Source organism: Rhynchophorus ferrugineus, unplaced genomic scaffold (genome assembly GCF_030347505.1).
Source record: "Rhynchophorus ferrugineus isolate W39M unplaced genomic scaffold, kcgeb_rfMv2 rfM7, whole genome shotgun sequence".
Lineage (NCBI taxonomy): Eukaryota > Metazoa > Arthropoda > Insecta > Coleoptera > Curculionidae > Rhynchophorus > Rhynchophorus ferrugineus.
Genome location: NW_027472586.1, coordinates 33,073,111 through 33,089,686, shown reverse-complemented (window position 1 = coordinate 33,089,686; position 16,576 = coordinate 33,073,111). Strand labels below are relative to the sequence as shown.

The 16,576-nt window shown below is 31.3% G+C and overlaps 1 long non-coding RNA gene across 1 annotated transcript; it reads left to right on the top strand.

The window, feature by feature from the left end:
- Positions 1 to 13,167: 13,167 nt before the first annotated feature.
- On the top strand, positions 13,168 to 16,127 carry LOC143199863 (uncharacterized). The gene is made up of 3 exons (XR_013006574.1): positions 13,168 to 13,276; positions 14,138 to 14,324; positions 15,765 to 16,127. It is a non-coding gene; the product is annotated as an uncharacterized LOC143199863 (long non-coding RNA).
- The last annotated feature ends 449 nt before the right edge of the window (positions 16,128 to 16,576 follow it).

The following is a 16,576-nucleotide window of genomic DNA, read 5'->3' as shown; positions in this document are numbered from 1 at the left end:
TATATATATATATATATATATATATATATATATATATATATATATATATATATATATATTTATCGGGCGAAATTGTAGTCGGATGGCGCCAAGAGGGTCTTCTGAGTTACGCAAGCAACATGAGGTTGAGTGTTGTCGTAGAGCAATGGAACTTGCCTGCATTGTTTTCCAGCAATTGACAGGATAAGTTCCTCGCTCGGTTAGTTGAATTTTGCCTGTATTGTTTTGTATTCACCATCTCACCAGTTTCCAGAACATCACAACAAAGCAACCCTTTCATGTCTCACTAAATATAAAAGAGAACCTTTTTTAAATGGATCTATTAATCCCATCGATGAACTGGAATGACCAGGACCTTTTTATGTTTGTGATTATCTTAAACTTTAGTGTGTCTCATCTGCAAATATTTCATAAAGTGTCAGTGAGAAGCACGTGTTCATGCTTGTAATGTACATATGCACATATGTGCAATCCACCTTCCAAGTTTTTGAACTTTTGTTATTTATTTGAAATTTATTATCATTCTATATTATTCAACTATTTTCAAGGAACTTGAACGGTACATTTTGGTTGTTTTGGATATTTATTAGATCCAACAATAAAAGATCCTGAATTTTAGTGGTAATATATCTTCATTTATCAGCAATATCATTAGAGTTTATTGGTTCACATAGCTTTCCAACGAATACGTCGCTGATCTTGTCGCAGGTCCTCCACCATTCTTTATCAAACCTGCTTACTATTAGTCTCGGATAGTGTCAGTCTAGGATAGATATTGATCCCGGTCTTTTTTGAAGCTGCTCGTTGTGTTTTTCATCCAAAATAGTTTTAGTCTCAGAAGTCTAGTGGTAATTCATTCACATTTCATTTGACAAACATGTTCAAATTATTAGACTGCGTCATCTGAATTTTCCCAACGACTAACTTCAAAACTTCAAAATTTGGTTTATTTTCAAGATAATATTAAAAGCAATATTGCATTGCTTACGAAAGATTTGCCATTTTCTCACATAAGCTAACCAAATTATCAATGCAGTTAAGTATGTTATGAGTTCTTTAGTTAAAATCAGTATAACAGTACTTGCTCTTAAAACATTTACTTAAGTGCGTTAGAGCAATTATAGGAAAATTAAGTACTGGAATTTCTGGAATTATTTTATTAATCTTTATTCATATGTTTGAATAAATATAACATTTTATTTTTTTATTTATTTATTATAGTGTTACCAGTCATTGCCGACTAACCTACAATTTTTCTTCATTTTACTTATAAAATTTAATATAGTTATCTAGTTTTATATAGGAGGAACCATCAGCCCTATTTTAGCCTTTGGCTGCTTTTCTATTAAATGTACGACAGCACGTTACACAATATCAAATGGTTTGAATTTCTTGACGACACAGACTCGTCCTTTTCTGGGGTCTCCGTGCGATGTCTCTGAAGGTCTCGGTGTAAGTAATCAGTCCTGTAGTATCTGTGTGCACCTACAATACTTCTCAGAACTTGGTTTTGGAACACTTGTATTGTATTTATATTACTTTTCACGGAATATCCCCTTAATAGAATTCCATATGTTCATATAGGTTTATATTTGCTTGTATAACAGCCACTTTTTATGAACTGATAATTGTGATTATCATAAAATTAAATAATTAATTTTCTTATATTTGAATTCCAGATCTTTTTTACATGTTGCTTCTACCGAAGTTTTACGTCAATACTCATTTCAACAACATAGGGCTCTTGCTATATGAAATTATAGTTTATTATATTATTTGTTGTTACTGGTGCTTGTGCGGTCTGAGGATACGTGAACTGCACATGCATAGATTTACTTTCCTTAATTTTTATTTTCCAGGTTTGGATCGAATGATTGATATTGTCACTGACTTCTTTACTATTGTCTCCGACAGCTATAATCGCAGTATCATCAGCAAATGTAGCCATTGTAATATTCTCCATTTGTGGTATATCACAAGTGTAGAGTAGATAAAGCATTGGCCCCAATACACTTCCTTGTGGTGCACCTGATTTAGATTTCTTTATTTTAGACTAGACTTCCTCTTGTTTGACTTTAAATATTCTGGCTGTAATGTAAGATTAATAGTTCGGCGAGTTATTTCGGCAACTTTCTCCGTAGCTTATAGAAATCTAAGAATATAGCTGAATATATCTTTTTATCTTCATAGACACATTTAAACATTATCGGACAATATGGGTTAACCCATGATGCCCGAAACCATTCTAATTACTACATATTATTAGGAAAATATTTGGAACAATGAATAAAATAAAGCTAAGCAGTCTGCTATAAAGGGTTTAAACATTGTTTCTTCCGGTATAAAGCGTCAACAGCAACAAATTCTCAAACAATAATTGAAGTGCAACGATGCTTGGCATTTATTATCTCGCAGCGAGAATCCATGTAGCTGGCAGAGAATATAGCTATCATTATCCGGTCCTGAACGAAGTGTTTCGTGACACATTTTGTGCTCTAGCTACCTGGGTTTCTGCGAACGATTAATTTTAAAAGCAGGACAGATAATTTCGGAACGCCGAAGTCGACTGAAGCCAAATAAAACAAATAATCCTTTTTTTGAAATTTTAATGATAATGTAATACATTTTTCTATGTAGATAATTTGTTTTTATTCATTATTTATTGTTTTTGATGTCAGTTATAATGAAAATCGTTGTAACCATCATATTATTTATTATAGTTGGGCACAATTCAAGTAATAAACAAGCTGTACTAGACTGTCGATTATTTCATTAATCCATGTGAGTCGTAAATGCTCGTGCCCTGTGAAACGACTATATTGATGATGCAGATATTAGTATAAACTAATCAACTGCAATTAATTTTAGTGAAAAATAGGAGTTAGTGAAGGTTGGAATGAAATGAACTTTTTATATTTCTACAGATAGTGGTTAACAAGTACTATTGTAATGATAATGTAACATGTTTTTCTATGTACACAAATTGTTTTGGTTCATGACTTATTGGTTGTTTACGACAATTATAATAAAAATCGTAGAAAACCTATATAATTAATTCCCAGTATCATATTATTTATTAGAGTGGGTATCGCTTCAACCATTAAACAATCTATATTGTAGACTGTCGATTATTTAATTAATCCTCATGAGTCAATGATATCGGTACTGGTGTTGGATCAACATGTAATCAACTGCATTTAATTATGATGGAAAGTACGACTGAGTGAAGATTAGAATGAGATCAACTTTCTACATATTTACAGGGGTTAATAGGGGTTGGTAATATAACTTGGAATTAAAGTTCCTTTTTGTAATTTAGATTGAATTATTCTACAACAAAACTGGTAGATTGGTTGCTTGTCTCGAGTTTAATGATTGTGAGACTAATTTTAACTTTTAAATATAATCTTAAAATCATATTCCCTTTCTTGTGGAAGGAGAAATATAGTGAATTTTCATTGGTTTGACATAAGCTATGTAAGAAATGAGAAATCCCGATGTAAACGGGTATCAGGAGCACCTAGACGTTAAAGTCATAACACCAAAAATTTCATATTTCACATGTGGTAATTTGTCTTGTTAATAGTTACAATATGAGTTCGCTAGGAACTACTGAATCTGTTAATATAACGTGTCAATTGAAAAGCCCCGGCCTACCATAGTAAAACACACTTTTTTGACAAAATTAGTTTTTTACTCAACATAATTCCATTCAAAGGTGATACGATTTGTCCTTTGCTTCAAAATAGGCTTCAGTTTCGCGATCACCTCTTCATTCGACGAAAATTTCTTCCTAACGAGAATTATTTTGAGATCTGAGAACAGGAAATATTCGCCGGGGGTCAGATCTGGATAATACGGTGGATGAGGAAGCAATTCGAAGCCGAATTCATGGATCTCTGCCATCGTTTTCACTGATTTGTGACGCTATGCATTGTCTCGGTGAAGCAGCACTTTCTTTTTTTTCAAATGCGACCGTTTTTCGGCGATTTTGTCCTTCAAACGGTCCAATATTTCTATGTAATAGTCACTGTTGATGTTCCTTCTTTTTTCATGGTTGTTTCCCCAAGCTTTGGAGCTTGTTCATCGTGTGCAGTCCAATCTGATTACTCTCGATTAGACTTCGGAGTGAAATGATGGACTCATATTTCATCCATTGTAAAATATCGAAGCAAAAATTCACTACTCCGAATCATCAACCCGTCGTTGTTTTTGGTCAAAAATGAGCTCGCGCGGTACCCACATTGCACAGAGCTTTCTCATACCCAAATATTCGTGAATGATCTGATGTACACTTTCAGCTGATATCTTTAGAGTGTCTGCTATTTCATTCAATTTCAATTTACGGTCATTTAAAATCATTTTGTGGATTTTTAAATGTTTTCGTCGGTAACAACCTCTTTTGGGCGTCCACTGCGTCACCGTCTTCAGTGCTAATTTCACCACGTCTAAACTTAGCATACCAATCCTTGATTGGTGCTAATTTCACCACGTCTAAACTTAGCATACCAATCCTTGATGGTTGGTTTTCCTGGGTCAGTGTCCAGAAACTCGGTATGAAGCCAAGTTTTTGCTTCAATTGTATTTTTTCCCTTCAAAGAGAAATATTTTTGTCAACACGCGAAATTCCTTTTTATCCATTTTTTTCACAATAACAAAAGTTGATTCACTCCAAATGCGAATTATATCACAAACTAATGATCCGACATTTTTACACGCAACTTTTGAGGAATAGAGGTAACTAAAAAACTTATGGATATAATTCAAGTAGCACCATGTGTCAGGCCGGAGACTTTTTAATTGGCCTATTATGTTAAATGTTACAATTATTTAATACTCTCTTTTTTATATTTTATAGTCCGACCACCCTTCTTAACCTATTTATTCTTTATTAGTTTTTTAAATATATGTTGATGAAATTGCTCAATAGATTTTTTTTGTTATACTGTGTAACTGCGACGTAAAAGTAATAAGCTGTTCATTTTATCTCCACTTAGAAATAACTCTTTAGGTGATACCTAGTTGAGTTACAAGTTTTTATTAAGTTTGATTTTACTCAAGAGAACTTGCAGTTCCACATCTTTCAATATTTATAGTAATTGAAAATGAAAATCTCGTCTTCCAACGTTTTTTTTTTCAATAATAAGATGTTCTATAAGACTCAATGTTGATCTGAAGGACACTACAACTTGGTTATCGTGCTTCAAACGCAGTACTGAATGAGCAGTCTTGCTTTCTAGTTGTCTCACGCGTCACAAAATATTGGGAATATATTTATATTTAAACATAATTTGAAATCCAGTTTAAGAAAATAATCTGTAAACAGCACACATGCTATTTTGATTGTACTGTAGCTTCACTGTTATTTGGACGATTGTGTTTTAAACATGCCAGTATATTATCAGTGAAGTTGGTACTTAATAAACTAAACTCTTCTAAAGGGGTGTAAGAGGAGAAAGAACGAACCAACGTGACTATAAATTTTTAAAATAGCTTAATGGGCTTTATCAGTACATTTCCTCTAATTAAACAACAAAAGTGTGCAATTTTGAACGTTTCATGACTAGCGTCTGTACACACTGAATAACTAATACTGACTAAATAACTAAATATATCTAAATGCGTCTGTATACAATTAATAACCAACAATAGTACGAAATGGAAAACTGTTATTTTATATAGAGAAATGCCAAAACCATTGATTTTAACGGATTGGTTGTTTAATAGTTATATTCAACCTTTATAAACAAACTTTAACTAAAAATGGTACACCATTTCACAATCAAAATATATTCAAGCAGCTAATATAACTCTGTAAGAGATCAGATTTCAAATACCAAGAGGCGAACGCTGAAGTAATAGTGTTAATTAATGAATATATTCTCTTAGTAATAAAGTTGCGGTGTATGCAATGACACAGCCAGTAGTCATTTGTGCTGTCCGGACTATGTAAAGTAAACAAATGAACTTATGCCAAGTACCATTTCAGGCCAGCCGTAAATATTCTAATTAACGTTGTTGAAAGCTTCGCGGAAGCGAACAGATCCTCACATGAGATACTTGATAAATTTGGGAGTTATTTTGTTAAATTTAGACTCTGCTGAACTTGTATTCGTATTTACTATAAGCCCATTTATTTAGTTAGAAGTTAGAAGCTATTTTTTATATTATATATGTATTACATGTAGTTATTTAGAGTTATTGTAACCACTTAACACTAAGTTGGTAAATAACAATCTTGCGAGCACCAAACAATAAGTAAAAGACAGATAATGATTGACATAATGTTACTCGTAACAAGGAAACGTAATAACAATCCAATAATGTCAAATTTGACGGTCGTTAAGCTTTATAACACCAACATTACGGCCATGACAATAATAGATGTCATTGGTTAAATTTATTACCTAAATTTCATTGAAATAAGAAAACAATATCGTCTAGTAATACGGAAAATAGCGAGCATTTTCGGTGTGAATTGTTCTTTATTTGTTTATTGATAACAGAAAACTCGATATTGCATAATATTTCCAGGTGGTATTTTGTTTTTAGTTCGAATATATTCACGGGATAGACACAACATAAGTTTTCACCTCTGAATAACGAATTGCGCTTTTTATGTGCTTGTATGGGAGATTGAATTTTTCGTGGAATAGGGATATGAAAGTTGTTCTTAAAATATGTTTAAATGTTACTAATATCTATTACCTGCGATTGTAAAGAGTTTCGTTGCTTTTTATGAACGTCAAGCTTGTGGAGCTTTTGTAACAGGTCATTTGAAAAGTCCCCGGTCTGACACTGTTTTTTAGTTAGCCCAAACCCTCAAAAGATGCCTGTATAAATTTGACAGCTGTCGTATCATTAGTTTGTCAATTATAGCATTTTGAATGAATCCACTTTTGTTATTGTGAAAAAAATGGATAGCAAGGAATTTCGCGTGTTGATCAAATATTGCTTTTTGAAGGGAAAAATACAGTTGCAGCATAAATTTGGTTTGATGCCCAGTTTTCGGACACTGTCCCAGGAAAATCAAACATTAAGAATTGGTATGCTAAGTTTAGACGTGGTGAAATGAGTACCGAAGACGGCGAACGCAGTGGACGCCCAAAAGAGGTTGTTACCGACGAAAACAATAAAAAAATCCACAAAATGATTTTGAATAACCGTAAATTGAAAATGAATGAAATAGCAGACACTCTAAAGATATCAGCTGAACGTGTACATCAGATCATTCACGAATATTTGGGTATGAGAAAGCTCTGTGCAAAGTGGGTGCCGCACGAGCTCACTTCTGACCAAAAACAACGACGAGTTGATTATTCGCAGCAATGTTGATGAGCGAACATGATCAACCGTAATAAACTCGAATTTTTGCATCGATATGTTACAATGGATGAAACATGGCTCCATCGTTCCACTCCGAAGTCCAATCGAGAGTTATCCGAGTGGACTGCACACGATGAACCCGCTCTAAAGCATGGAAAAACGCAACAGTCGGCTGGCAAGATTATGGCGTCTATATTTTGGGATGCGCATGGCATAATTTTTATTAACCATTTTGGAAAACGAAGAACCATCAACAGCGACTATTACATAGCGTTATTGAACCGTTTGAAGCACGAAATCGCCGAAAAAGTGCTGCTTCACCAACAGAATGCACCGTGTCACAAGTCAGTGAAAATGATCGCAAAAATTATTCACTATAATCAGTGTACCACTCTTGAAGGAAATTGTGTTGAATAAAAAAAAACTAATTTTGCCAAAAAATGTGTTTTACTATGGTAGGCCGGGGACTATATGCTCAATATTATATATTTTATATTGATTTATGGGATATATTTTCAATTGACCTGTTAGCTAATGTATTTTTATTTTGACATGTCACGATTATTTTCACTGTTTGTTATTTTTTGTCATAAAACATTACGTTTCGATATATACTGCTGTCTATCTGTTACAGGATAGTATTTACATAGTCATATATGTGAGTAAGAAGAGAAGCACTATCGGTTATATAGAGGAATATAGAAGTTTATGTAATAAAATGATAAACATAATTCAATAAATGTACAGAATAAATACCAGTTGTCATTGAAGGCAATATGAAATGAAAAACCCTCAAAACAAAAGCTGGACTAAGACAAGGCGGAATATATATATATATATATATATTTAATAATTATATATTTTTTATTATTCTAGGATCAACCGATCTCACTGCAGCTAAGAAGTGTTCACAATAATTAGGCAGATCATCTCTATTTGACTGATGAGCGCATATACACATATTGTGTTTTTATCATCTCTCCATCTCCTACAAATCATCTCCATCATCTGCAAATTATATAATTTTATAATTAAGATCTTTTATAACTTTCCGTTTTATATGATTAACTATTTCTTGTTTTATTTTAGTTAGTGTAGTGTTATATATTACTAATAATGTGTACTTCTTTAAATCGATAAAACTATTTTCATTTTGTTCGTTACTAACTTCCTTAAAAATAATATAAACGTGAAGATAATACAAAATAATTAATATATTTATTCTCTGCTTGTAAACAATATTGCCTATCATGTTTTTCTGTTTTTTTTTAATTACATCTTACATTATTACATGCATCTTACATAATTAGTACAATCTTAATTTACACATTTATTTATTACTACTGTTCTGCTGTACTTGCATTAATACTCAAGCAAGGGATGGGATTAATACATCAGTATGTATTGCTCAAAATTAAAATAAAATTTATCTACTTAAGCTAAAGTTAAAAATACATTTAAACATTAATTAAGTTTCTTGTGGTTTCGTTTGCTTCAATCTTCTGAGTTCCTGCGTGTTGCCCAGTAGCTGTATTCCTTCTACATTGCTGACATTTAGCAACCTCATCTGATGTTTTAAGGCGAAATCTTGGATCACTTTGTGTATCCATTTGATTTCGAGATCATCGTGTAGCTCTTCGTTAGTTATGTAGCGATAATAATTGGTAATTAATCGTAGAACTTTGTTTTGGTTTGATGTCTTTGTCTACTAGTTGGTTTAATGTCTTTATTTTTCTGAATGGCATGTGAGGAATAAATAACTATATGTAAAATTGAAGCATGTCTAGAGAGGAATTCGATAATATAGTGGTGATTTTTACTGCATGCTAAATTAATTCCAATTTTAGTCCAACAATATTGGACAATCTTTATTAAAACATACCTTTTGCTATTGAGAGTTCTAGGTTTAACTAAGAATTTATTGAATATTGCCAGATTAACGTAACATTTATAAAATTATACCTATATTAAATAAAAAATGAAACCTACCCGGTATCTGGAACTAAATTTGTTCATGCAAATTCGATCGAGCTATTGAAACGATTTCGTGTCGTTCTCCGTGACACTTGGGATAAGATACCCAAACATATCAATTGTCCTTTATTTGCTTTTATACAGAATGTTGGGTATTGTATAACATTTACACGTGTCGTTTTTTTTAAATCGAATACAAGAATATACGATTTAGACTTTACATTAAATAAATAAACCTATTTATTTATTTACAATCTTGCTGATGTAGTTGATAGACGATTGTTATTGTAATCACCGTTGTAACACCTTGCATATTATCAAGATAGTGACCATTATAATGTTATAATGGTCACTATCCTATATTATAATGTATATATAAAATACGCTCAGGATGGTTGTGCGATTATACATTGAGTCCTGAAAGAAGAAGCTGTTCAAGAAAGATCACCCTGATAGTGTTAGTTATTATTTGACGAATATGGAAGTATATTTACCGCGACGACTTTAAGAAGATACGGCGAATTCAGAGAATTTGGCAAGCAGTAAAACCAAAGTTTCAAAATAATATTTGTTTTTCCTTTTTTTTAGTGTCTTAGTTTCTTAGAGTCTCTTGTAGAATATCTTGTTGATATAATTGATTGACGATTGTTATTGTAATCACCGTTGTAACATCTTATATATTATCAAGATAGTGACCATAGAGTAATAGAGATGTAACTCAATAGGGGACTCTGGCGTAAAGTTTTGCTTTGCCTAACATCCAGAGGGCGCCCTAATTGGCCATTCAAGTAATTGATTGGTCTATTTAAATATTCATTATAGGCACCTACCTGTAAGAGAAATATTTTATTGTGAAGACATTTGATTGGTTCATTAGTAATGTTTGGCACGTGACAGCCTTGACGTCATGTTTAATTGACATTTAAACATTTCCCCAAAATTTCCTATGAAGTTAAATCTCTATTTCTCTATGATAGTGACCATTATAATGTTTGTTGAATGTTTGTAATTTATTTACCAAGAAATAAAAGTATTTCGGTGTCGAGCTTAAATAATACGAAAATAATAATATAATTTTGTGACATCCATAAATTAAATTACGAACAAAACAAGTCAAATGCTCGTACCGTCTTTAACAACTAAGAGTAATCTACGTAATGTTACACCTTCTTCGTATAATCGTGTGAGGATCGTTTCTTTCGGTGAATCCGATAATATATTTTTAATTTTTTTAAATATTTTAATGACTGCTCTAATGCAAATATTCAGTGCAGCTACAACACATATAAGAGCAGCAGCAACTTAATAACAGTAAAAATGCTAAAGCAAAGCGTTAAAACAACGTTTGCCAGTTTATAACCTCTTATTACTATTGTTTTGAAGAATTTTGTATGCGTTTGACAACCGGACGACTTTGACAAACAGGTTCGGTTACATAATCGAACGGTTCACACAGCATTGTGTCTCTTTTTAACAAGAATACAATGAGAAGGAATATATTGTCTGATGCTAAAACGAATATACAATTCGCGTCAGGCCTGTTCAAAACTTTATAAACTTTTTCCATGAGTTAAAGCTAATAAATCATAGATCTACAGCGCTGAAATTGATACACTTTTAAGTACTGCACATATAATAGTAATATGTTATTTTTAAATGTGTAAAAAGTACTTAATGCGGTAGATTGCTGTGGTTTACAACTAAGTTTGTCTGATAACAAAATCTTATTTATTACCTCTATTTACTATTTTTAGTATATACATTACCATCATCAATCTTTCACGTTCCGTAGTAAGCAGTCTTAAAGCTATTTTAAGATATCCTTGAATCCATATTAGGCTATCAGCCTTGAAAGGTTTAAATTCTATTGTTGGAGACATATTTATGATCACCATCATTCATTATGTCATGACGCTTGTAATCCTTGCGATTAAAAATGAATGCGAATTTATTATGAATTCCGATCCATAAAAGTTAATTTCCATTAAAAAAATAGAAGTATTTTTTGCGTATGATCTATAGGAGTGGGAAGTTTCATATTTGGCCGCTTTAGTAGAGATAATCACTTAATATACTGTTACCAAAAAATGGTAAAATGGAGATTCAGATAGTAATTTTAACAGCATTTCAAAATGAAACATAAAAGACTTATATTAGTGCCTTTTTCAGATTTTATTTGTCCCTTCTTGATTGTTGATTTTTCGTATTTACGAAATGGGTTATCGTTTTTTCTTTTAATTTCTTTTCTAATTTTTTTTAATTCCAAACAAATTTTTTCCTGAATTTGCTTCATCTTGTTAAAGCAATCTTAGATTAGTGTTGTAATCTTTTGTACACAATGGTTCGTAGAGGAAATATTAATTTTCCGCAAAAACAACACACCTGCTCAGAACTAAAATCAGTATTTAGTTTCCTCTGATTTCTGGCTTTTCTTACATCTCAAAATATTCTTTCATGGACAGAGATTTCTATTAGAAAAGCTCAAATATAGTTGTCCTAGTATTATGCAGCTTTTTGGGATCACTACAGTGATGGGATCTATACTACGGAGGATATTCTCTAGTTAACTAAGTCTACGTCTGGTTAAGGTTACTAAAGTTAAAGAGGGGATGATTTTATTGTTGCTAGTTTTACAACTATTAATATATTTGTTATGTAACTATACATACGTAAACCAGTTTGGACAAAAATTAGCTCAATATTTAGAAATCATGGAATCATAATAGTTTGGTGAAAAAGTAATTTAAATACCTAATAATTTCAGTGGATGCTATTGTAACAATTGGTTTGTTTGCTATCGTTTCGAAAATGTCCATGTTAAAAACGAACTAACCGGTCAATCGCGGAAAAAGCTGATGTTGAAATGTTGAAATAGAGTGATTAGACTGACTGAAGCCTAATTTTAACAAAATTACAACTGCCGGAAATGATGTTAGTCAGTTTTATGTTGTGTTTTGTAAATCAATAGAAACATGTCTCTCATCCTGTCCTCTCTCATCCCTTCTTGGTGTTTGATCTACTCTCATCCCCTATTACTCAGATCCCATAAGACTTTCATTTTTTCTAATCTATATAAACATTTCTTAATGATTTAAAGCCGGTCTCGAAAGAAGCTTTAAAAATCACTTGATTCCGTTTTTCGCCAAAACGGCATAATTTTTTTTGATACAGTATTTGAATAAGTTTGTTGCCAAAGAACTTAAATGAAAAGAAATTATTCTTCTCCAACACACTAGTTTAAAATAAAAGCGATATTATATATTTAGAACTATTCTATTGTTTTATAGTAAATAGACTTATAACATATTTGAATCGTGCATTTTGATTTATAAAAGCAAATGACCATTGTGCTCGTTGAGAATGTTTAGTAAAGGAAGACTATGATCGTAATTACGCAAACAATTTTTATATAGAGAAAATGGTTACGACAAAATAAAGAGACGTTTATATGCGCTGGAATTTCCAGTTGAACGGGTTTACGTTCAGCTAGTTTCGAGAAATGCAAACAACGATGTGTGGTATTATGTTTTCAATGCATGTTTGTATTCAATTCGTTGGTATTCGAATTTATAATTACGTTAAAGGTATTGACGTCGTAAATATTATTCACAGTATTTTTGCGGAAACTAGTGTTTTATTTACAAAAATACAAAATATATCGTGATTTGTTGTATTTCTGTAATGTTATTGTGTTTCTTTTATGAGTGTCTCTTTTATAAATTATATGGTTATAATATTAGTTATAATCTATAATAATAATTTTCTACCTCTAGTGGGATATGAACGGATTTCCGTATTACGAATTCTTTGAAATTGACAAAAGAATTTCATCAAAAAGCTATTTATTAAGCAGGAAGTCATACTACTTCTTGATAACACTCAAGCTCCCGTTACTCAGTTGTTGTTTGTCCTTGTATTGAAAAGTTTTCTTGTACCGAATATACACAACGCAGATAACATAGACAGCTCAAGAGTGGTATGTTCTTAACTTGCTTGTCAGGTTTGTTGTTAGCTATTTTCTAAATAAGACAAATTTGCTAAAAATTAAATGTATATAATGTATGTTAATTTCTATTCATAATTTCAGTATTAACCAAATACTTGATAAAAATGCTAATTTGGCTATAAAATAATGTTTAGTTAGGATTGTTTATAATATTATTATAGATAAATATTTGCGTCACATTGAGTGTATAAAAACTGAAATAGTCGCTATATATTTTTTCTATTTTTCTACGAAAATATGTGTGTCATTTTTAAATAAATTAGATATGATATATTCACAATGAACATAAAAATTGACTTAATTTGTGCTTTCTAAAATTATTAAGTTTAAATAGAATCTTGAGAATTGAATATTCAAGTATACAGAAATAGCTTTTATTCAAATTTAGGATATAAAATGATGTACCCCCAATACATATTTTCCAAAAAAAAGTTTGTAATAGTGTCGTAAAGAATTAAACTTTTTTTTGGAATTTTCATTTCGAAAACTATTCAATGGATTTAAATAAAATTATGAATTTTTAATGTACATATATGTAGGCATATAAACATATTTTTTCATATAATTTTATGATTCACCATAATATTACGAAATTGAAAGCTTTATTTTTACAAGAACGCAAATTAATGTAGTTTGATTTTGACTTTAATCTGTTTATTATGAATGTAATCATTAATTAATCTCTAGAATGCTAAATAAAAGTGTTATTGGAAGATGTTGAGTAAGTAAGTAACTTCATCAGATATATTACGTTTGTTCTACTATCTGTCTGCGAGTTCTAAATTATTTGTCAAATTTTACTGCACCTATTCTAGTAGTATTCTGTTACAGCCAGACATCTGTAAACTTGAGATCATATTAGAAATAAAGTGATTTGCTTAATATGCGACGGTCAGTCTACAGTTGAGTAACAAATTCAGACGCAGATTACAAAGATGAACGAATTCTTTCCAAGATTCTATGGCGAAATTAAACTTTTAGATGCCAAACGTCTGTAAAGGATTGATGATTATATTGAGTGAGTACCGTTAGGAATTTACACAAAAAATAGTACTTTCAGGGTTTTAGTGCTGTGCTAATTAACTGAAAAAGTTTACGGATGAAGAATGGGATGTGTATATATAAAAAAATTGTGAATAAATGTATAAATAAATGTACCAAATAGGTTTTGCGTTATGATGATTTAAAAATTGCGTAAATATATTTTCATTAGCTATTTATATACAAATAGATTCTACAATGACTTAAGGCACTAGGATTGCCACTCAACTAGGACCATTCATGGTTATGTAATCTCAAAAATCATCAAGTTTTATTTTCTACTAATTCATGAGTATGCTATCCACTTCAGTGTTTCATAAGAGTAGTAGCACTTGGGGGTATAGTGATGACGAGATATATCCTCGTGTTTGTACTACGATAATTCAACATGGCATATGGTAAAAAATATGAAAACCTACATGGATACAAGCCTTTACATTCTATCCCGCCCGTATATGATTTAGATCAGTAACTGAACAGCACTTTGAGCTGGATACTGAATTCAACTTTATGTTATACGTTCTTTGTGTATATAGCTTTTATGTATAAAAAAACTCCACTATCGTTTGTCTATAAAATCGCATTATTCCAAATATTTTATTGGAACATTCAAACGTATGAAAACAAATCCGTTTGAAACCAAAATTGAATTAACCATTTTTAAAATCGTTCGATAGATTCCTCAAAGTTGGAGCTAATTCGCCGTTTGATTTTCTACCAAAGCTTGTCCAATCCACTAATTAATTTTGAATGTTTCATTTCGTAATTCCAAATCGGCCGGTGGAAGATTGGAGTCCAAATAATTTATATCCTCTAGTGGGAATTGATTTTGAACAGACCGAATCGCCTTTTGTGTAATGTGATTTTATTTTTTTTGATAATTAGGATAAAATTGAAAAGTAAACCGATGCAACTAATTACCTATCTATCTATATATATCCTTATGTATAAAAAAACTTCGTGTCAAGGTGTTTTAACTGAACTAAACACTGAACCGATTTTAATAACATTTTACATACTGTATGTAGTTTTATCCAATTTGAATGATAGAGTTACTTACAATCTATTTGTATCACAAATAGTTATAACTATCTATGAGTTCCATTAAATTCTATCGAATCTTACACTGCCATTCGATAGAATTTATCGGCCATATTGAGTAAGTATCCAATAGATGGCGCTATATTAAAAGTCCAAACGTTACATTTATGCTACAATTTATTTCACGTTACACACTTATTTTCAAAATTTACTTACGGCACTAGCAAACTTGTCCAACGTATACGTAAACTATTCAATACAATGAAATAATTATTGTTTTTCAATTTTTGGTGCTTAATTGTTTCCTTTATGAAACCCTTTAGTTGAATTGCTTCTTCCTGCTTCTAATTTTATTAATTAACTTTTATTTTTACAGTTCATACTATTATTTTCAAAAAAATATCACCAAGAAATCTAACCTTAACAATGCGGGGAATAGTGAGACACAACGCAAATATGTTGAAAGAGGTAATCAGTAGGTAGAACAAGTTACAGCAAGAAATGCAGCTCAAAAATTTGGAAGAGCAGTGAGTCGTACACAAGAGTATCAAGAACAGCGAGAGGAACGTCTGCGACAGACTATTGCAAGTATAAGAGCAGCGCGTGAACAACACATATAGTCTATTCAAAACAATAGTGCCACACATGACATTCTCCTTAGTTTGTACGTTTATTATCCGTATACATCTTCCTTGATAAAACTACATTAAAATCATTGCATTGTCCTAAATACATTTGCCATATCTGCAAAACAGTTAGTGTTATTTCTTTCTTCACAAAATTTAACCAAATGTTCATGTATATTCTGAACAATAACACAATGCTCATAAAGCTTTGACATTCTATAATACAATTTTCTACAATTAAAGTATATTAAGTATAATTGTATACTAATCTTTAATTGTTTCCTCTTTCATCGTCCTATCTTGGCAATTGTCAGCATTGAATCATAAACATTCATAAAATTTTATTCAATCACTGTCACTTTCAGAAACACTAATCAAGTTAATAACTAAGCTGCTTATTTCCAATCTATCAAAAACTTGCTCGAGAGTCTACCATTTGTCAATTTCTTCTTCAAGGTGTTATTTTCGACAATGCCTCTTTCCATAAATCCAGACAGTTCTGGTTTTATCCTCATCGACCTGAATATCTATTGTAATAATTCTTTGCAATACCCCATATCAA